This window comes from Festucalex cinctus, chromosome 16 (genome assembly GCF_051991245.1).
Source record: "Festucalex cinctus isolate MCC-2025b chromosome 16, RoL_Fcin_1.0, whole genome shotgun sequence".
NCBI lineage: Eukaryota > Metazoa > Chordata > Actinopteri > Syngnathiformes > Syngnathidae > Festucalex > Festucalex cinctus.
In genome coordinates this window covers 15,291,152-15,314,042 of record NC_135426.1, presented here as the reverse complement: position 1 = coordinate 15,314,042, position 22,891 = coordinate 15,291,152, and the positions used below count along the sequence as shown (strand labels likewise).

Genomic DNA, 22,891 nt, shown 5'->3' with positions numbered 1-22,891 from the left:
GGGCACATAACACATTTCTTGGTGGGGTGGGGAAGGGTGGAAACACCGTCTTCACCCTTCAACTCCCCTCCAATTTTAATGCACCTCACGTCCAAGGGGAGGGGTGAGTTGGGGCGGGGAGCCATCAGAGGGGATGGACTGCAGTGCCTGGCAGCGCTGTGGTCCCCCCCATTTGTGTCCCTGCCCCACCACTTTGTCCCTCCATTCCCTTTTTTAATGCACCACACATATACATATTCATTTTTTTGGGGGGGATACGGGTGTGTCGGAGTAGGGGAAATTTTTTCCCTCTGCTCCGACTCACCTGCTCCCAATTTTAATGCACCACACGCACACACTTGTATATACACTGGGTGGGGCCACATTCACGGTGTAAGGGTAGAGCTCGCCAGTCGGCGAGCTGGCGGACTCAGTAACAGGGTTAGGTGTCACTAGTACTCTGGCGTGACGACCGGGGCCTCTCCCCACCGGGCTCGGTGTTCTGGTGTTCCGCCTTCTCCCCTGGTGCTTCCTCCTCTGCTTCCCCCCTCCCGCCGCTGTGCAAATCTCGCGCGGCTGGAGGTGGGGTGGGCACATCTTCCCTCTCTGCGCTGCTGCCCGGTGCCGGTTTCCGGGGGGGGGTGGGGGGTTCTCGCGGGGGGCCGGGTTCGGGGGGGGGGGGGGGGGGGGGGCGGCCGTCGGGGGGGGGGGGGGTCGGCTTGTTTGGGGGGGGGTCGGCTTGTTTGGGGGGGGGTGGAGGTATGGGTGGGTGGGGGGTTGGGTGCTGGGGGTCGGGGGGGTCGTGGGGGGATGGGGGCTGGGGACCGGTGGGGCGCTGTGGGGGCCCGCTGGGCCTCGTTCTGCGGCCTTGGGCTCGGGGGTGTGGGCCGGGGCTGGGGCGGGGGTGTTCCGGGTGTCTGGGTCGGCTCGCCGACCGGTGTCCGCTCGGGTGGCTTGGGGGTGGCCTTGGTGCTGCCGCGGCCTGGGGATTCCGGGGGGGGGGGGGAGTGCTCGCTTTGCTGGACCGCGGTTGACGGCTTCTTTCTTTGGTGGTGGTCCTTATGCATGCCAGATCCGTCGCACCAGCATCTACTGAAACTCAACAGAAGTACCCTCTCCCTCCCACAGCCCCTTGAATCAGTTGGTGCTGGTGTCTGTGGTTCTCACTTTGCTTTATCTATCCTTCCCTCCTTCCTCTCTTTAGTTTTTCCTCTGGTCACTTGAGATCTTAATTTATTAGAAGTATGAGGTTTCTGGGGTTGGCATAAGACTCTGGTTTTGTAACCACGCAGGAGGGGTCTTGTTGGTGCTGGACTTCACTTTGATGGATTGGATGTACTGGCTTCTATGGATCTCACTCTGCCTTATCGATCCTTCCCTCCTTCCTCTCTTTAGTTTTTCCTCTGGGCTCTTGAGATCTCGCTAAATTTGCTGGAATTTAGAGGCTTCCGGGGTTGGCGTAAGACTTTGATTTTGTAATCATGGGGAAGGCAGGAAGTGTTTGGTCGGTGCTGGATTTCACTTTGATTTACCTTTCTTTTCTCTTTATTTCTTTTTTTTTCTGACCTTTTCTCTGGTCTCCTGACCATTTAAATCTCACGACTCTGGCAAGATTCTGAAGTACCTGGTTAAGGCGAAGGGTAATGGGATATTTATAAGGTTTTAGGTGAATGAATGAGTATAAATTTATACGTATTTGCACGCACACGCACGCACGCGCATGCACGCACGCAAACGCACGCGCACGCACGCAAACGCACACACGCAAACGCACGCACACATACACACAAAAAAAAAAAAAAAAAAAAAAAAAAAAAAAGTACACAAGACTCAGCGAGTGCTGTGGGTACAGCACGTCAGTGGCCGTTTCTTGTACATGAAGAGGAGGGGCAACACCAAAACGCAGGGATCCAAGCCAAACATTCCAGTTTAATTAACAAACAATAAGTGTCAGTGAACACTCCAATTACATCGTGTACAGAGATAATCAGACACCACAGGTACCTCAACATCAACATTGACAGGATGGTCAGTATGGTTTTGAAGGCCCTCCGTTTGCTGTGGTTGATCTTGTACACACTCTTTGAGCCTGGTCCTTGTCTAGTGAGAACGCAGAGAACTGAAAGGCTGCAGAAAGCCATGGCAATTAATATGAAACTCATGAAGGTTAATTCCGCAATGGCAAGATGTTGAATATGTGATAAACCGATGGAAACGATGGAAACCAGCCAAACGCATGCAATGATGACGTTCCGGAGTTGCACGGCCCACCTCTGCCTCAGGCTCATGTAGGCGATGGGATGGACCACAGCCAAATAGCGATCCATGCAGGTCAAGGTGTGAAACAACACCTCACCGTACCACGTGAAGTAATATATGAAAATCCCTTGATTGAGAACTTCCTGTTTATTCTCCAAGAAGCCAAAAATACGCATGATGGAGGCCACCACACCGATCACCTCCATGGCTGCCATGTGGAACATGAACATGTCGGAATGACTAACAAAACTGCCAGATGACGAAGAGAAGAGCGAGGCCGGGCAATGCGGCGTAATCTGACAGCACGCAATGTACAAAATGACGATGAAGATGGGGAGTGTAAAAAAGTTAGAGGCGTTGTACCACAGAAAAAAGATGTGCGAGGACTCCGAGAGGAAGCAGTCTCGCCAGTCTGTCGAGTTGTTTGACATCTGCAAGAAATTTGTGGCACTGATCATCTCCTTTTCCAAGGTGACATCCACCTCACAAGTGAGGCAAATCAAGATGTGGATAAGAAAGAAGAGATCCTAAAGAGGACTCACCCTATCAGGAGCACATCCAAAATCGTTTCAAGTGCGATTTCCGAGGCAAGTGAGATCTCTGTTGGCACCGTTTTGCATGTTGACAAGTATCATGTCTACGTTGTACAAACAGTAACTTGACCCACGGTCACAAATTCTCAACTATCGCACGCTCCAGGTTGAAGGACACACTCTTGAGGATGCAAATTGGATTTTAATTTGGGTACTTTATTCAGCATCTCAGCTCTTGATTTGAACTGAACTGAGTCATTATTCCCTCATGGGAACTTTGCTGATGACGTTTTCGTGTTGACAATATAGTATGAGTCTGAGGAGTTGTCTCTAGGTCAATTCTTTTGCTTTGTGTTGCCTTCCAAAAATTGAGTTCAATGTTCTGTACTCTCTGTCGCTCTTGTTTCATGCTAAAGTACACATAAAGGCCACCAGAGGGCAACAAAGACTTTTTGAAAATACACTTTTAATGGACAGCCAATTATGATGGTGTTTCAATGCTGAATGGGCCACACACACCCACAGCAGGGCAGGGACCAGGTGTTGAAATTACAAAGCATCCATAATACATGTGCACACGTGCTTGTTTGTTCCCGTTTAGCACAGAGCAGGAGTAAGCCCTGGATGCAGAGTGCAGTTTGAGGTGTGCCGCCACGCGGGGTGGACCTAAACGTTTGATCCGCCCACACGCATTTTCAACCTCGAAGCACTTTCTTTCTTTGTTGTTAAACTATTGGTCTGGCAGCTTTGTGTGCCAACGCCACCAGAAAAATGTTATATTCATTAATGGAACATTAAGCCTTAATATTTTACTTCAAAGCTGTTCAAATATGAAACAGATTACAACAAATACAGTGGCTCACAGTTATGACTGAAGTTTCAGATAAATAAATACATTTTCATACAAATCTTACAGTGTACATGTACAAGTTTACTGGTTAGTATTTTCTAAATTTGAGTAACATTGCAACAATTGACTTATAAATTCGTATCGGGGTTAATTGGTAGCGAATCGAATCGTGACCTATGAATCGTGATACGAATCGAATCGTCAGGTACTAGGCAATTCACACCCCTACTCTTTGAGATGCCCTCACAAGGATATGAACCAAGAAAACTGGCTTAACTCACATGGACGTTTAGCTGACTTTAATGAAAATTCCATTTTAAAGGATTATTGTCTCCTCATGCAGACCTGAAGTGGTGCATCGTAAATTGCATTCATACATAAATCCATCTGCGATTGAATGGCAACCGGTCCAGGGTGTACCCCGCCTACTGCCGAAAGCCAGCTCCAGCTCCAGCACCCCCCGTGACCCTTGTGAGGAATAAGCGGTCAAGAAAGTGGATGTACGGATAGATGGACATAAATCCATATTCTTCTGTTTATCCTAGTAGATGTCCAGACTTGGCACTCCGTAGCCATTTCTGCCAACACTTCCGGGGATCCTGTGATGCTCCAAGTCAAGTCAACTGCCAAGTCATCTTTATTTATAAAGCAGAGAGAATTTGGTGTTTTTTATGCTGCCACAAGACACTGGCACATTTGCCACAAATCATTCATCCAGCTGACGAGATCATCAAATCAAGCTACGGATGGGGAATAGCTTGTTCCCTATTCACGTTCCTCCAAAATCTCAATGCATCAAGAGTGGCTTTTCGATTTTTTGTTTCCTTTTGATGACTAACACCGCTGACTGCACATGTTTGCCCAGCATATTTGCATAAACACACCTGTAAATTTGACTCTGAGTCATGCCACACATTAGGATGATTGATGGAAAAGTTGTCTTTTATATTCTGGATGCGTCGGGACGAGTCCATATATACCTCGCAGCCATGAACCGTCCTAAATAAATGGAACGCCACTGTGTTTTTTATTTTTCAGTGAACCAAAGTAATTAACGGCACTTCCAATGCCTGCACTGTCATGTGCTGAAGGTTGGATCCCAAAGCGCAGACACACATAAGATTTTAACTATTTATTCACATCGAGAGGCATGGAACAAACTTGACTAGACGAGAAACAAAGAGAGTTGCACAGTGGGACAGGAAGCAATAATCTGGCCAACACACACAATTCTCAGACTGCTACTACAGACAGTGAATCGATCTGATTGGTTGTGGCTAAGTAAAGGACTAAAGATCGACATCACATAGGTCCAGACATCACCTAAAGGATTAAAGATTGACATCACATAGGTCCTGAGATCACATAACATCACATTGCGTCTTTCCAGTTGAAACCAGATGATGGTTACATCAGTACAAAACAGACACTTGACCTCACAGTCATGAAGCCAAACTTAACAGGTCATGAACTCAAACTTAACCCTGGCGTGACCCTAGAAATGACATGCATGGTTCACCTGCAATCATGCAACCTCATTTGACAAACACACACTGCAAGCAAAGGGACAACTTTTATTCTACATTTTTATGCCAAACATTTTCACAGGAATTACATGGGGGGAAAAAAGCAATCAAGAAAAGCAGTGAAGAAAAAAAAAATGAAAGTAAGCAATCAAGTACGCAAGACTCAGCGAGTGCTGTGGGTACAGCACGTCAGTGGCCGTCTCTTGTACAGGAAGAGGAGGGGCAACACCAAAGTGCAAGGGATCCAAACAAAACAATCCAGTTTCATTAACAAACAATAAGCGTCAGCTAATACTCCGCTTACATAGTGTACAGAGATAATCAGACACCACAGGTACCTCAACATCAGCACTGACAGGATGGTCAGTATGGTTTTGAAAGCCCTCCGTTTGCTGTGGTTGATCCTGTACACACTCTTTGAGCCTGGTCCTTGTCTAGTGAGAACGCAGAGAACTGAAAGGCTGCAGAAGGCCACTGCAATTAAGATAAAGCTCATGAATGTCATATCTGCAATGGCATTATATTGAATCTGTGATAAACCGGCGCTAACGATGCAAACCAGCCAAACGCATGCGATGATGACGTTCCGGAGTTGCACGGCCCACCTCTGCCTCAGGCTTACGTAGGCGATGGGATGGACCACAGCCAAATAGCGATCCATGCAGGTCAGGGTGTGAAACCACACCTCACCGTACCACATCAAGAAATACAGGAAATACACTTGCTTGACAAGTTTCCATTTATTCGCTAAGAAGCCGTAAGTACGCACGATGGAGGCCAGCACACCGAACACCTCCATGGCTGCCATGTGGAAAATGAACATGTCGGAATGACTGACAAAGTCGCCGGACGACGAAGAGGAGGCCAGGCAATGCGGTATAGTCTGATGGCACGCAATGTACAAAATGAGGATGAAGATGGGGAGTATAACGATGCTGGAGGCATTGAACCACATAAGAAAGATGCGCGAAGACTCCGAGTGTAAGCAGTCTCGCCAGTCTGTCGAGTTGTTTGACATCTGCAAGAAATTTGTGGCACTGATCATATCCTTTTCCAAGCTAACATCTACCTCACAAGTGAGGCAAACCAAGATGCGGATAAGAAAGAAGAGATCCTAAAGGGGACTCACATTATCAGGAGCACATCCAAAATCCAAACGTTTCAAGTGCGATTTCTGAGGCAAGTGAGATCTCCGTTGGCGCCGTTTTGCATGTTGGCAAGTATCATGTCTACGTTGTACAAACAGTAACTTGACCCACGGTCACAAATTCTCAACTATCGCACGCTCCAGGTTGAAGGACACACCCGAGAGGATGCAAATTGGAATCCTTTTCGTGTACTTTATTAAGCATAAAAGGATCCAAACACTTTGGCTCTTGATCGCACGTGTTGAAAATGTACGAGTTTCAGGAGTTATCTCTTTTCTATTTTTTGCTTTAAAAAATGTGTTCAATGTTCTGTCTGTACAGTATGTCATTCGTGTTTCATGCTAAAGTACCCATAAAGGCCACCTGAGGGCGACAAAGACTTTTTGAAAAGACTTAATGGGCAGCCAATGATTGTGTTTCAATGTTGAATGGGGCACACAGGGACCAGGTGTTGAAATGACAAAGCATCCATAATACATACGCACACGTGCTTGTTTGTTCCTGTTTAGCACAGAGAAGGATGACAACGGGCACTCAATGCAGTGCGAGTACGTGTGAGTGGGAATAGTCATAAACGGTTGTTACGCTTCCCAATCTTTACTCAGTGAAGGACCTCATATTACAAAAAAAAAATCTCACTCACTCAAGGTGTCGAACCACTATAGATTGTTTGGAGTCAAACAACTATCAAAAGGAAATTCCCCACACTGTGGGCAAAATTTGAGACAGAAAAAGAGACAGATCCTGGAAGATGACCAGATCAAATGGTGAGACTCTCACTGAATGATCTCCAGCACTTTATATGAATTTCTTGATCTGATTAATCCAAAACTGAACATGTTTTCTGGCCTGACCTTTGAGTCCTTATCAAAAAGAGAAATGGAAAAAAAATGGTTTGGCCAAGTCAACCAAAAGTACTATTGTTCAAAACAAAACAAAGGCAGCTAATGAGGCGAAAAGAGCGTTTTGAGAAGCGGTTGAAAAAGGTTTTAATGAAGCAACCAGAGACGTGGTTAGGGTAGGCAAGTGAGGCAGTGCCTCCCCCCTGTTATCCCTTCCCTTGCATGTGAAGACCAAAAAAAAAAAAAAAAGAAAAGACAACTTATGATTACATTAAATATTCTTTATATTGGTTTTGTTGTTCAATCCAGTAATTATTCGTCATGTCATTAAAATAGAAAAGCAGTATAAGGTCAATCAGCTTGACCTTATATTAAGTATTGTTTTGTATGTCTTGCTATCATATTGTTGAACAGTGTGGAACTGACTGAAGCATAATCAAAGCTTTGAAAACACGTTCAAAAATTCTAGTTTGACTTTATTTGAAACATTCAATAAATTGAAATATAGGTTAAACTTCTATTTTGGGTTCATATTTTTATAACCGACTTCCAGAGATGTCAGTGCCTCACCGGACGTTACTGGAAGCAACGGTCTCAAATTATAGAAGAGGATAGTATGGCTATAAGAAAATACAAAAACTGACCAAATGATCGCAAACCAAATATCTAGACGATCAAAGAAGGCTATGTCTTCATATTACGAATCTTCATCATTGTTCACCATATTATGCAAAAGCAATGCTAGTGTTGACAGTGAGATTGTGCGAGTGTGTGCTTGAGCCAATGGGAGGTGGTATGTCCGGGGGGGCGGGATGGTGGGGTATGCGGTGTTGCACACAGCAGCATCACTGCGAGGCGCAGCATCATAATCAGCAACGGCAGCGGCGGCAGCAGTAGCACAGACGTCCTTTTTGGAATACCGGGAATGTTTCGTCGTCACCTGTAGCTGCTGCCCGCCGCTTCCCGACACACGCATGCGCGCACCGACGCCTCCCCTGCTCCCCGCACAGAAAGGATGGCACGCGCCGAGCGACAGCCGCGGCCGAGTCACCAGCGCCGAGCAACGCTCCGTCCCCGTCCAGGCGGCGCGGCCCGGACGAGCTGATCCCGCGGAAAGCGAGAGGTAGAGTGGGGTGCCGGGAGGAGGAGTGGGGGCGGCGGGAGGAGATCCCACGGGAAGGAGAGACGTACGGACAGACAGACCCGCTCTGCAACGCACGTGAGGCGCAAGGTACCAGAAGGGACTAATTTGGAGGATATTTACATCCCTCCGCAAACAGGTAAGACACCTCCTGCTAGCACCTGTCAGCATCCGTAATTGATTAATTAACGTACGTAACGTGTACGGAAGCAGCCATGATGCGCTCTAGCGCCTCTCAAAAAGCAACAGACCTCGCGCATGTGAGGAACTATTTGGGTTCAGCGCAGAGGCGTGAAGTGGGTGGTTCGCGCACCACCTTCACGCCCCCACTCTATTGGGTAATGGGGGGGGGCTGCAGAGTTTGCGTGGGTCTTGGTGGGCTTTGCGCGCGAGATGGCGGTGGAGCAGCCCTGCTGCGCGCCACCGCAGTTGACATGGGCGCGCGGCAGGCACACGGAGATGATGGATGGCGCTGCAGAACAGCCGTCTTGGTCGCATATGAAACCCTTAGTCAGCCCTCTTGCGGTTCCCCCCGCCAATCAACATTCACCTGCGCCTGCTCTTAACACGCATGCGCAGGGCTCCGGCATGCGTTCCTATAAATGTGTCATGAAAACAGGATTTTAGGAAAGTAGGCTTGACGAGTTAAAAGAATTACGTGTATACATATACATATATATATATATATATATATATATTTATTTTTTATTTTTTTTAAATTAAGGCCTTCATTTTGGAAACTCTAGTCCCTTTGAGAGATAAGGTGGCCTCGATTGAGATTGTTTGATCACAATTTAAAAACGGTGTTGTCAGCAGTATTTATATGCAATGTTATAGACATTTTTGTTGCCGCTATCTTCCATCTTCTCCACAAGGTTTATGTAGGTCGTAATGATCCAGACAATGCCGCCACCTTTTTTTATGTACGTAATCAAGAGTCGGCCTGATTGATGGAGCTGATGGGATGGAATAAAAATCACAAAGTGTGTTTCTTCCTGTTTTGGGAGTGTGGCTTGCTGGTAAACGTATACATACAACCCAGTTGTATGTTTTCACCGCGTGCACACGGGTGTATGATGATAGATATTAGTCTCTATTTAATATCGACAAAAAAAAAAAAAATGGTAGCTGGCTCGGCAGAAAGTTTCAACTCCTTTGCTTTTTTCGGTGTGCGATTTCTCTGACCCCTGTGGGTGAGGACTTGTTTTGAAGGCTCTCTCCTCCCTTCTTTCCTCTCTCGCTCGCTTTCTTCCTCCTCCACTCTGCGTTTTGTTACTTCTCACAGAGATGGAGAGCAGAAAGAGAGCGGATTGTTTTGTGCAGCGTTTGCCTCTCGTCTACCTCTTCTGTGTCCTGTGCTTCTTCTTCCACGACTGCTTCTCACGCAGCCTCCATTTTCCTTTTTGACTTGACTTCATGTGACATCTCCTCCTCCTCTCTCCTCGTGTGCGAATGCTCACTTTTCTCCTTGGTCCAACCTCATTTCCCTTACTTCGGCACCTGATATTGTCCGCCCGTCACCTTCCTAACTTCTTTCATTTCCTGCTTCCTCACTGAACAATCTCCCACCCCGTGGCAGAAGGTGGCCGCGGCTCGTATCACCACGCAGATACCAAACAGGTTCAGATGGAGGTTAAGCCAGTTTAATCGCGCCGCCGCCTCCTCACTCCAATTTGACTCCCCTTCCGCGTCCACTGTCGGGAAGCATTAGCTAATTCAATTTTGACGCAGGAAATATGGTGGACGTCAGGATGCCGGTGATCGTCATTAGGCGTCGAGAAGGACCAGGAAAGCTAACTGTAGCCCGCTTCCGTCACGACCCAAAAAGATTCGCGACGGAAATTCATGAGCCGTCACTTTCCCCAACTCAAAAATATGACTTTTGGCCAATATTGATTGGGAACAATTAGGTTTTTCATACGGAGCTTTATGGGGGGGTTTTATGGCTTTTTGGCTTCTGCGACGGTTCCTCAGTCCCGCTGCTAATGGACTTCTGTAATCAAGCCGTGCTGCTCTATCAGTGATGTCACGCTCGCCGTGCACCGCCTCCACGAGGACGATCAAAGTCAAATTTCACAGCGGCAAGACATTGATGCAGCAAAACAGCCGAGGCTCTGATGTCTCGTTAGGATGCGCGCACGCAGCCCGACTAGTTTTATTTCGACGTGCGCAAGTGATAAGCAACTTATTGACCACCGCAGCAAGTCACTCAAACTGTGTGTGTCACTATGACTCATGCAGAAAAGAATTGTGTCATGTCTCAGAAGAGAGATGAGCATCAGGAAACCATTAAAAAAAATAAATTGCTGACGGCATCACAATGAGATGCTTCCTGCCATTGGCGACTGCAAACGGCACAAATCTGCTTGGGACCAAAACTGAAGTGTCAGTTTTGAAAAGTTTTTAAAGTATGTACAAAACAGCAGGTTGTACGTCGTTAACATAACGTGCGACCCACCTGAGGGGGGGGAGCTTGCTGCATATCACGCTTTTACGACGTTGGCGTGCTGCCATTTCCTCAAGAGGGATCAATGCGAGTGTTAGCCTCAAGGGCGCGAGGGACAAAAAAAATATCTCAAACTAATTTCATCATCGACTGGTGAACTCAGAAGGCTTCAGAGCTGCTTTTTTTGCTTCGCTGGAACACAACGGCCTTGACTGGCTTCTGCCGGGTAAGAAACACTTGAAAATAAAAAAGGCCCGTTTGTGCTCTTCCTTCAGAATTTCATCACTTTTCAATAAGCTCAGTGTTTGTTAAGCAAGGCTTGAAATGACACGAGCTCATTGAAGCGGATGATCCTCTCCAGTAAATATACGCTGCATTCCAGCTTAGTCCATCATTCCGCTTGAGATTTTGAGAGCAAACACGGGACGATCCGCCGCCGCCGATGACCGCGGGGTCCGTTACCTGTGGAGCCTGTGCGGCTACACTGTCTGTTATGCCGTTGCTGTAAACACTCAATGTCGATTCCGCAGCTTCAATGCGTTCATGTCACGGACTGATAAGATACAGCAGATGCTTTGTCATTATGTGACAAGTGCACAAACGCACCATAAGGTAGGAAACAGAATGCTCATGATCAGAAGCACTGACAACAGTCAAAACCTAAAACCTAATATTTATTCCATGAAATTGTATCAATTTACTCCCAACAGTTTCTTCATGTCATGACTTTTTTTCTTTTCTGTTCTGCTTCGAGAATGTTAGAATTTCTGTCCAATCAGTTTTTTGCCTCTCTGTTTTTTTTAACCAATCACATTTGGGATTTGTCCTCCCGTCAGCCCTTGAATATTCTGGTTTGTCGGAGCAAAACTTGTTTTAGCATCTTCAACTAGCAAAACATTTGTTATCAACATTGCCACAGATATCTTCAAAAAGTAACAGCTATTTTATAGATTTTGTTTTTTAAATTGAGTTAGTTTTAATTAGTTTTCAGGGCAGTTCTGGCTTGTTTTTTTTTTTTTTTATTAGTTGTAGTTTAAAAAAATGCTGAAGCATTCCCACATATGTTGTGATTTTTATTCTCCACACTTTTTTGCCGCGTAACAACTCCCACATAATACTTCCAATTTATACTGTTCAAATTTCAACTAGCTTAAAAAATTGACGCCTCCTGGGGTATATATCATCTGATTCCACATTACTTACAGTATTTGCACAATTTAACATTTAATATTAACTTTTCCCCATTAATTTTCAATGGGACGGACATTGAAGTTTTTCTAAGTATCACTTTTCACATATCACTTATCATTTCCAGGTGTTTGATACTGCTCGGAGGCACAGTTGGTACCTCTCAATTTACTTCATAAGCATTCCACATGTGTTCAAATCTTAGCATTCAACTTGCAGCATTCCCACTCAATTTCTCCAGAAATTGAACTCAGTCTAGTTTTAATTAGTTTCAGTATTTAATTTTTTTAAATATGTGTTGGTTGTGTGCAATATTTAATAAACATCATGGTAAAATGATATTGAAATAAATATACTTAAAATCACATTTCAAAACCTGAAAGGTTCACGTATTAAATTAATTACCAAAGACAAAAAGAAACGACATTTCTGCTATAGTTTTAGTTTTGTAAACGTAAAAATGTTAGTTCAGCTTTCGCTTTTTAAAAAGCATTTTCATTTTTATTTTATTTCAGTAACGAAACTATTTTTTTTTATTATAGTTTTAGTTTCGTTAACCAAAATAACCTTGCCGATTACTAATTTATAAAGTAACTTAGTTACCTGACTGAGTTTGTGCTTTAAAAAGTAAGTTACTTTCCTGATTACTTGCTTTTAAAAGTAACTTAGTTACTTCACTGATGACATCCATCCATCCATTTCTGACTACTTTAAAAATTAACTGAGTTATACATTATAAGTTACTCTAAATAGTTACATTTAGCAGACACCAACCACGGTGCCTGACATCCTTGTAAATGTCACTTAAGAAAAAATTCATTTTTAAATAATTTCTATAATAAAGGCAGTCTTATTGACTTTTCATATTTACCTATTAATGTTCTAATGGCAAAAGTCAACATTTATTTACTTAAGTTATTCACATTGTTTATAAATATAACGACTAAATTTCTGTACTTCCTGCTGTCACGCAATCTGGTGTGTTTGTGAATGCAGACTACCGTGCCGTCCGCCAATTTTTTTTTTTTTTTTTATTATTAATTTTGACACTGTTGACTGTACAACAAACCTTAACATTCTTGTTGTTAGCTGATACTAACTCAAAATAATGACTGTACTTGCTTGCATCTTGAAAATGCAAATCACTCTCCTTTCGCTTGCTGTTTATGGACATGGAAGTCTCAAAACGATGATGTCACTCCCTCAGATGTGAATGTTAATTTGAATATTCCCAAAATGTGTTTCACTATGCTCTATACTAGAGTTTACCTTTCTTTGGAGTTGTATAATGTATAGTTTATTTGTTTCATGACTTTACTGAATACTTTTTATAGTTCATTACATTCTGCACTGTTATATTTAGTTTTTGCAAGTCGCTACCTTATAGTGATGATTTCTAGAGATAGACCGATATGCTTTTTTCAGGGCCGATACCGATTCCGATTATCGGTAGTCAAGGAGGCAGATAACCGATATTTGAAGCCGATATTCATTTGCAGTAAAAGTTAAAATGTTGGCACCAAATTTTTGAATAATGCAAACCCTAACCCTTCTTTACAATGGATTCTCACACTGCACTTTTCATTTTACATCCTTCTATCTGCAATAAGACGTTGGTGGCGGGGGGAGTTAAATGTGGGGGCCAATGTGACATTACCTTTTATAGCATTTGGGATACTTGTAGTTTTATTCTATAAATGTTATATTTTTATATTTTGAAGTAATAGGAGGAACCCTGTCATTCAAAATGTGCATCAGCTGTGGCATTACTTATTACTACAGCAAAAAATAAATAAAAAAAATTCCATGAGAAAAACTATTCATCCCTGAACACCATACAGTTCTTGTAGACCTTATTATAATTATTGTTATTGTTACCATATAGACAGTTTTGATAAGCTGAGGATCTTAAATCGAGAACAGCAATATCATGCTACTCCTCTCTACAAGAGAACTGTCAAAAGACACTTCATCATGTAGTTTAGTGCCACTTAGGATGCCCCAATCAACGCAGAAAAAGGTAGAGTAAAATAACTTGGTTATAATAATAGTAAGAATAACTTGGTTAAACAGACATTGTTGCGGTGGACCGCTGCCACTTTCTGCTGTTTAATGTGTTTTACACTTATAGACACGTGTGTGTATATGGGCCCACTATTCTCTCACTACTGTACTGTACTGTATCACTTAATGGCACAGATGTACTTGTCTAAATAATAACTGGGCTGCAACATTGCTAATTCACATTAACAAGCACTGTCTTAGCTGTCCACATGAATAGTTACTAACACACGAGAAAGTTATACAACACACCAAACATGAGCTCATTATTCAAAGTATGAGGCACGTAACGAAATTACATCACTGAACATTAATTGCAGCCGACTACGGCCGTAGATGTTACATATTAGTGGCATCCATTGAGAGCATAATGTCCCAAATGACGGCAGACATGACGTGAAAAGAGAGACAAAACGAGCAAATAAGCACACTATACTTTAGTGCACTTCTCTACTAATGCCAAACATATGGAAGAGAACACGTTCATGTAGTTAAACGGTGTTTGAGACACTTAATTTGTTACGGAGCGGACTTTAACGAGGTGCACAACGAGCTGTCAATCAAATCGACGTCGAAGCTTAAGGCACACAATGGCAAACCAGTGCGACAAATAAACACAATATAAAGTAACTAAACGCTATTTAGTGTCACTGTGGCATCTCACTGCATAATAACCGCTATGCAACAAGTAGTGGACGTGACCCAGAATGCAATGTGTACGTCACGAGAGGTAAATATAATGACGTTACTCTACTCTTAACATGGAACTAGACAATATAATAATTACAACTGTTAATATTTGGAACCTTTCTAACAAACATTATTTACTTAATTAAGTGAAAATGTGTGTGATTCCCTCCCCGAGTAGTTCAAGTAGCGAATTAGCTACTGGGTGTTAGCCTACATGCTAAGCTGAACACACCACTGTTAGCTAGCGGGGATTCAATGCAAGGCAATGCAGCTCCATTCATGTAGTGCATTTAATACACAACATAATTCAATGTGTTTAGCTTATCATGGTGAAACGATCGGCGGAGTCTCTTCTCTTTTAACTTACCTTCGAAGCATGTGTCTGTCGCGTTGTGTCCGTGGGTGCGTGTGTGACCGGCTACTGTGATACAGGCATACACTACTGATTGGTTCTGGCTCTTGCACGGCTAACCAATCAAATGCTGCTATGGGCGTTACATTGCTGGAGTTGGACTCCATAACAGACAGAGACGCTCTGGGCTGCATTCGAAGCGAAAAGACGGAGTTTTAAATGGATCGCTCATATCGGCCGTCAGATTAATAAAACAGACCGATACCGATATGTACCAATATGTCAAATATCGGCCCCGATTATCGGCCCGACCGATTATCGGTCTATCTCTAAATTGATTTCTATAACAGCAAGGTGACGGTGGTGGTATTAGGAGGGGAATTAAGTCTTTTTTTTTTTTTTTTTTTTTTTCCATGAGCTCACAACTATGCAAATGCAACAAGTGTAAAGTGAGAGGTTAGTGTTGAGGAACACGGCGAGCTCATTAAGTTTACAAGGCAGAGTGACACTCATTACGACGCAGCGGCGGGATCTCCAGTAGTGCCTTGTAAAAAATAAAAATAAAATAAAAAGATCAGTGAAGAGCTGAGCTTATAGTGTCGTTGGGCCTGTGCAGGGTCTTCAAAAGTTTGCTCAAGCCTGGAAAGCGAAATGGGTCGCTGGAGCTGAGCTTCAGGGTATTTCCCATCGGTTAGTATGTGTCGCTCAATCTTCCCTCGGCCCCCGTCGGGACCCGCGACTGTTGTAAACATGGCGAGGATTATCCGGTGCTGTACTTTGGTCCCTCAGCCATAGTCATGACTATAGTTTGATGTCACGCTGCACTTGAATATGTCCGCGTGCCCTGCAAGTAATGAGCAAGGCTTATTACAGTCCACTTCCTCGATTAAGCCGGACTCATCTGGCTTCTTTTATGTTTAATTTCCTCAACGCACCCTTGTCCTTTTGACTCTCGGATAAATCCAAATGGCATTTGTCTTTCATATAAAACCTCGTAACAGCAAAGATTTTGGCGACGTGCTGCTCATGCTGAAAAGCGAGCATGGAAGAGGTTGCCACCTGTGCCCCATGGCGCAGCACTCTAACAACAATTCCCAAACTACGTCACAAACCACAAGGAATATACGCTTTTAGATCATACAGCATAATTTGATATCTATCCTGGGTCTATGTATCGAAGGGTTTGTCCATGGCATGCTCATCAGAATCCCCATGACTCAGAGGTCTTATTATAAATGGCATTTGCACACATACTGTCATGATCTGCAGTTGGATCCCAAAAACGCAGACACAAATAAGAGTTTAACACTTCATTCCCATTAGAGGTGTGCAAAATTTCCGATTCTTAGATTATTCACGATTCGGCCGTGGAACAATCGAGAACGATTCACAAACGTCCAAATTCCGATTATATAAATATGCCAAGGGAAGCGAAACGAGCGAAAAGTACGCGGAACTGAAACGCAGTAGCGCGCGCGGTCTTCGGGACGCTTTTTGGGACGGACCGAGAGTACACATCCACAACTCACGCCTCGAGATTCAAAACAACAACAAGCATGGCTGAGCTGACCAACCCACCTCTTCGTGAGATCAGACCTGCTCCGAAAAGGCAAACAACTTGAGGCGGAAGTATCAGCTAGCTGGCTGCAGTGCGTCGGTTAGCGTTCTACAGGGCGCCGCGCAGTGATACGAACGAACGAACAGAAAAGTAGTGGCTGGCGGTAATGGCGTCTGACTTTATTCAGAAAAGAGTATTGTGGTGGAAATGTATCACGCTTTTGAAAACAAATTGTTTTTAGAAGAAAAACGCTTTATTTCCGAGACCCCAGCCAGCTTGCTGGACTATTTTATTTTTTATTTTCTTCTCGTCCAACGTCGAACCAGAACGCGTGTCACCGAACGCTGTCAAAAAGAAGTCAGTGCTGATCGCACACACGGGAGGTGAGGATCAAATTGAGATTCATGTTAAAAAAGCCGAACGATCCCATTAATGTTTACACGTTCATGTTTACACAAGTTAAAAAGCAGAAAAGCACTTGAGGGTTTTTTTTTTTTTTGTACCTCTGAGAAACTTTAATGTTTACATGTTCATCTTTACACAACTTAAAAAGCAGGAAAGCACTTTTTTTTTTTTAGGCATTTGTATTGAAGTAGTAGTTCACATTGTCTTTCATTTATACCTCAATGCACTTTTGAGTGGATAAAAATAATATATTTTTGCTCAATGCTATGTTTTATTCTGTTGAAGACTGAATATACTTAAAAGCTGTTGTTACAGAATGAGGACTTGAGTATTTTATTTACTGTTTTGAACTGTTAACTTGATACTGAAATAGTAGTTTATGTAGGCCTGGGAGGACTTTTGTACTATTTTTGTAACTAATGTACGAAACATTAAAAGCACAAAAATACATTGTTTTTTTTCTGCTGCCTGGGGGGGAAATCAATAATCGTTTTATAATCGAATCGTAGCCTCTGAATCGTAATCGAAATCGAATCGTGAGGTGCCCCAAGATTCCCACCTCTAATTCCCATTATATCAAAAGGCGAGAAACTAACTTGACGAGACCAGAAACGAGAAGGCATCGAGGAACAGAGGAGCAGGTGGCCAGATGGAACAGAGGTAATAATCCGACAAAAAATACACTCAGACAGACTTATATAGACAGCGAATCGATCTGATTGGTTGTGGTTAGACATGTGGGTAACAACTGACATGGTATTATCTGATTGGCTGTTGACCAGATAAAGAGAAAGATTTTTGACATCACATAGCTTCTAACATCACATAGCGTCTTACCAGTTGAAACTAGATGCTGGTTACATCAGTTCAAAACAGACACTTGACCTCACTGCCATGACCCAAACATAACCTTTGCATGGCCCGAGCATAACCCTTGCATGACCCTAGTCATGACAGTAAACATAACCCTTACACAACCCTAGTCATGACAGTAAGCGTAACCCTTGCATGACCCTAGTCACGACAGTAAACATAACCCTTGCATGACCCTCGTCATGACAGTACCCCCCATCCCCCCCCCCTCAAAAGGACGCCTCCTGGCGGACCCCTAGGTTTAAACATAACCCTTACATGACCCTAGTCATGACAGTAAACACAACCCTTGCATGACCCTAGTCACGACAGTAAACATAACCCTTGCATGACCCTCGTCATGACAGTACCCCCCATCCCCCCCCCCCCCCCCCCCCCCCTCAAAAGGACGCCTCCTGGCGGACCCCTAGGTTTAAACATAACCCTTACATGACCCTAGTCATGACAGTAAACACAACCCTTGCATGACCCTACTCATGACAGTACATAACCCTTGCATGACCGTAGTCATGACACATACCAGTACAATTCTAAGCATCTGAAAATAAAAGAAATACAAATTTTAAGAAAGCCTGATGTTTTCAGTGAGAGTGGATAGTTGGTCCACCATGTGTCTAATCTGTTCAAGTTGAAGTTGAAGCTTTAAGATGATCGCATGCAATTTGGCGGTCAATTAATGGAGAACACCATCTTTACATTGGAGCTGTCCAGCTTACATTTTAGCACATCTCCATCCAGGCAGACCGCCAGCATCAAGGGCATCTTGAACATTTCGTGCCGTGAACTTGAAGGCTCTGAAAACCCATTTGTTTAATTAGCTCTTTCGATTCATTATTATCCATCGGCAAGAAGACGTCATCATCCGCACTTAACTTAAACAAGTGTGTTTTTTTTATTTATTTTTTCAACATCTGCATTACTAATGTGCTCAAAAATGAACCTGAAATGTGTAATGCAGCGGTATAGTGCTAAAGCAGACAGAAGCTGCATGTAGCAACAAAACACATAAAGAAGATGCTCCAAACTGAGCTCTTTCATCTTTACTGATAATTTTATATTCTATTTGAGTGCTTCATACTCTTTTCTTCCCCCCCCACACACACCCTCCCTGAATCCAATTACTGCACCTCCCTCAACAGCCCATTTGTTCCTCAGGGATCAATAAAGTTTGCTCTAATCCAATTGAAAGAAAAGGCGCTGTTGGGTTACGCAGTCGGTTTACATGCGAGAGACGCTTGCACCAGCTGCTCATCCAGAGGCGTTAAAATTGAGACAAAAACACTCTGGACCCATTTTTCTTTTTCGGTTGCCACCTCAATCCGAACAATTAAACTTTGCCATGTCCAAAATGTCGGGAATACCTTATCACCTTGTCCTTCCTCACAGAGTTTCGACTCTTTCAAAAGCAATCACATTTTTTATTGGTCATTTGCCACCAGCTCATAGGGACACGATCGTGATTTACATTGTTTAGCCTTTTTATGGACGCTTCGAGCAATTACATGTTAATGGTTACATTTGTCCTTTGCCGCGAAAGTCTTGGAGGGCAGACTGACAATTAGACGCATAGTGCCATCAAGGTACACAGATGATGCTCCTTTCCAGCACAGTGAATGAACCGCACAAAGCGTGAAGTCATCGCCATGGAGACGTGCGTAGAGGCTCACTTCAAGTAGTACAACTTCAGATAAGAGCATCATGAAGGGAAGTGGCTGGAAATGACGGCTGGTTAAAAACAGCTGCTAGCGTAAAACGTCGCCATTGATGCAGTTGTCGTCACTGAGCGGGAAGTGTCGAGAGGAGACGAGGTGCTGACGTGGGAAGCTAATGCACCCGACTGCGTGTTTGCAGGAGCACTGTTTTTTTTTTTCTTTTCCAAGTAGTCCATCACAGTGAGCTGCACCGTGGCATTTAATTTAGGCCAGAGTAGGGAAATCAATATCCCATAGAAGGCCCTGTTGGAAGCCTTTGCAGTTGAATGTATTTAAGCCCGCAATCATAACTTCTGTATCTGGCCTGGCATCAAAAAACAAAGTGAAAACATATTTCTGCAGTCTCCACATGAAAAGAAGGAGAATGACCATGAATGAAGAGTTGAATATGGCAAAGTTAATGAAAAAGACAACAACAAAAAAAAAGGTCCCAATGACACACTGCCCCTAAAAGTGGTCACTGATATGAAATAATGTTCTGCGGCTTGAAAGCTATAAAAAAGCCAATATATTAAATCTTTTGGTGATAAAAGGTTGGGATCAATTGTGGCTATGATTAAAAGGCCAATCATCACTTCCTCTCTGTAATGAGCTCTCTAGCAAGGACGTCATTCACAACTATCAGAAAAACGATTCCGACTCGATGTCTGCTTAGCTATGACCTGCTTCATATAGTACATGTGTATGATACAATCATTGGCCACTAGACAATCAAATGAGATTCTACCTTTACATTCAGAGTTCTTCATTTACCGCATAGAAAGAACCACATTACACCATAGCGTTTCTCTATTTTCATCCTAACATGGCAAATAACCAAAATGCTACTCTTGCATAACTGTAGCCTTTTCTAAAATCTATTTTTACCACGTAGAAGTAATAATAATAAAAAAAAAAAAAACGAAAGAAAAAGCGCATCTGCTTCACGATTGGACCGAATCGACTTCTCAAGCCGCATATCAGGGCTCTTCACGGCCCATGAACATGTCGGAGTGACGTTAGTGCTCCTGGTGCTCGGAGATCTTCCCTACATTGATCCGAGTCAAACAAGTCACACAGGCACAGGATGAAAACTGCTTTCACAAGATAGCGGTGCCGTTTCTGGCTCACAGTCAGGAGCGAGAACTTGGAACTCTGACGCGTAATTAGATTGGATCCCGTGACGTGGTGCACATTAACCTGGAGTCAAAGGAGAAGATAGATTTGCCCGTTATGATAGATCACATTTATTCCCACCTGAGGGGAACAAAAGGTCGAGTGTTGTCATCAGTGTTCTCATCTAAGGAGACATGATGACAAACGCTAATGTATGACCGCAGGGCAGGCAATACAAGTGCTAAATTAGGAAAAATTATTTGAAGTGAAGGGACTTTTGTGTCAAAGCTCCAGATTGTGTCAACATAAAAAAACAATGCACCTCCCTAAAACGTCATGAACAAACGTTGGACTGATTGTGCAGCCCCCCAGGCCTCACGGCGTTCTCAGCGGATGCATCTGAATGACGGGCGCCCGCCCCACAGCAACACGGGAGCTCAGATTACGTCACATGATTGCATGTCAGGCGCCTGTTTGAATATTAATAGGGCCATGTATTCTATGGCCTGATTCCAATGTGTACACAGCGTGCCAGATGTGTCACAGCCCGACACCTCATCACGGTCGTCATCAGAACATACCTACTGGGAAGAGCGGAAAGCACACAACTCTAAATGTACCAAACTAGAGGTGTAACAAAAACAGGTTTGAACCAGTTTATTGATGATGTAATATGCAGCGGGAATATTTGTGGCGCACCCGTAAGGTTAAGTGGTTCTTGAGGTTTTTACCTAAAGTCGCGGCTGGCTGTCAGACGTCGCTCATGAATATTTACACGTCCTGCGTGTCACTGAAGCCACGTCCCGCTCATGTACTCACACTTATTAAAGCATGTGAGGAGGAGGAGCGCAGTCTCCATCTGTCTGCTTGTCTGCCTTCACTTCCCTCATCTTTTTAAATGTCCCCCGACTGCCTCTCGCTCCCTTCAAGAACATTTGCCCGCTGTTCTTTTAAGTGTTCCGATGTAACTTTTTGAGGCGCTTCATCTTCATCCATTCTTTAAGACTTCTTCTCCCCGCTCGATGTTTGACTGTGACCTGCCGCAAGCAAACAACACACAAGCCCGCCACCTTTAGAGGGTGTGTGCGCCTGGGAACTACTTAGTGGTGTCAGATCAAAAGAAGCCTTCCAACATCTGCTTGCTGTCTTCAAGGCTTATTAACCACACACTCACAGAATACAGAGTACTTAGGGAGATCAATTAGCTTCTAGTAGTTGATTTTGTTAAGTCGGAGTAGCGTTCTTCCTCCTGTGATGAGCAAGGGGTTCGAACTCGCGCACTCATGGCCGCAGGCCCGCCACGTTAACCTTTAACCTGCTGCAGCAGAAGCTCGCAAGCAACCCACACTACTGTTACCATGGCGACGCCTGTGCCTATGTCTGTCATGACTAAGTACCGCCAGAAATAGGCGTGCCCGTGCACACAAACGCTTTTAAACACGAGTGTTAATAATGTAAGGGTGTTACTCACAGGTACATGCCGCCGCCACAGACGATCCCCGTTGGGGCAAATTCCCACGATGCAAGCGAGTGCACTTGTGTGTTTTCTTATCGCGGCGATGCAGATCAAATCGGAATATCAGAAAACACATGCTCACATTTGTATGCAAAGCCACAGAACGCTTCGCCATCAAACAAGGGAATGAGGCCAATTAAAAAGACTGATGTAGCGCAGCAAATTCAATTAAAGCCCTTTTGCGTCATAGACCAGTAAATCAAAGGTGAGGAAGGAAGGAAGGAAGGAACAAAGGAAGGATCAAAGGAATAAAAGAAGGAAGGAAGGATCAACGTAAAAAAAAGAAAGAAGGAAGGAACAAAGGAACGAAGGAAGGATCAAAGGAACAAAAGAGGAAGGAAGGAACAAAGGAGGATCAAAGGAGCGAAAGAAGGAAGGAAGGTCAAAGGAAGGATCAAAGGAACAAATGAAGGAAGGAAGGATCAAAGGAACGAAAGAAGGAAAGGTGAGGCAAGAGGTGCAACAATGGTGGCTAATGGGACGACAGCCTTGACACTTCCATATTATCCGCAAATGTTATTTTTTTGGTGGGCTCAGAAAGGAAGAGGGGAGAGGAATTAAGAAGTTATGAAGGACGGGAGAGGGAGAGATAAAATGTAGATGAGGTGAGGAAGGGACCAGGAGAGTGATGCAAGAGGAACGAAGATGACGGAGAGCAGGTGGCAACGAAGGCGGGAGAAGATGGCTATGGGTGAAGAACCAAGTTCAGAGGATGAG

At 44.0% G+C, this 22,891-nt stretch overlaps 2 protein-coding genes across 5 annotated transcripts in view; one reads left to right on the top strand and one right to left on the bottom strand.

The window, feature by feature from the left end:
• Positions 1 to 22,891, bottom strand: part of LOC144004246 (GRB2-associated-binding protein 1-like) — a 66,585-nt gene that overhangs the window by 19,612 nt on the left and 24,082 nt on the right. The gene's annotated exons all lie outside the window — the stretch shown is intronic.
• The window catches only part of trpc5a (transient receptor potential cation channel, subfamily C, member 5a), a 32,905-nt gene continuing 17,987 nt past the window's right edge, over positions 7,974 to 22,891 (top strand). Inside the window, exon 1 of the mRNA XM_077501301.1 lies at positions 7,974 to 8,417. The gene's annotated coding sequence lies outside the window, so the exon portion shown is untranslated. The remainder of the gene's footprint in view (positions 8,418 to 22,891) is intronic.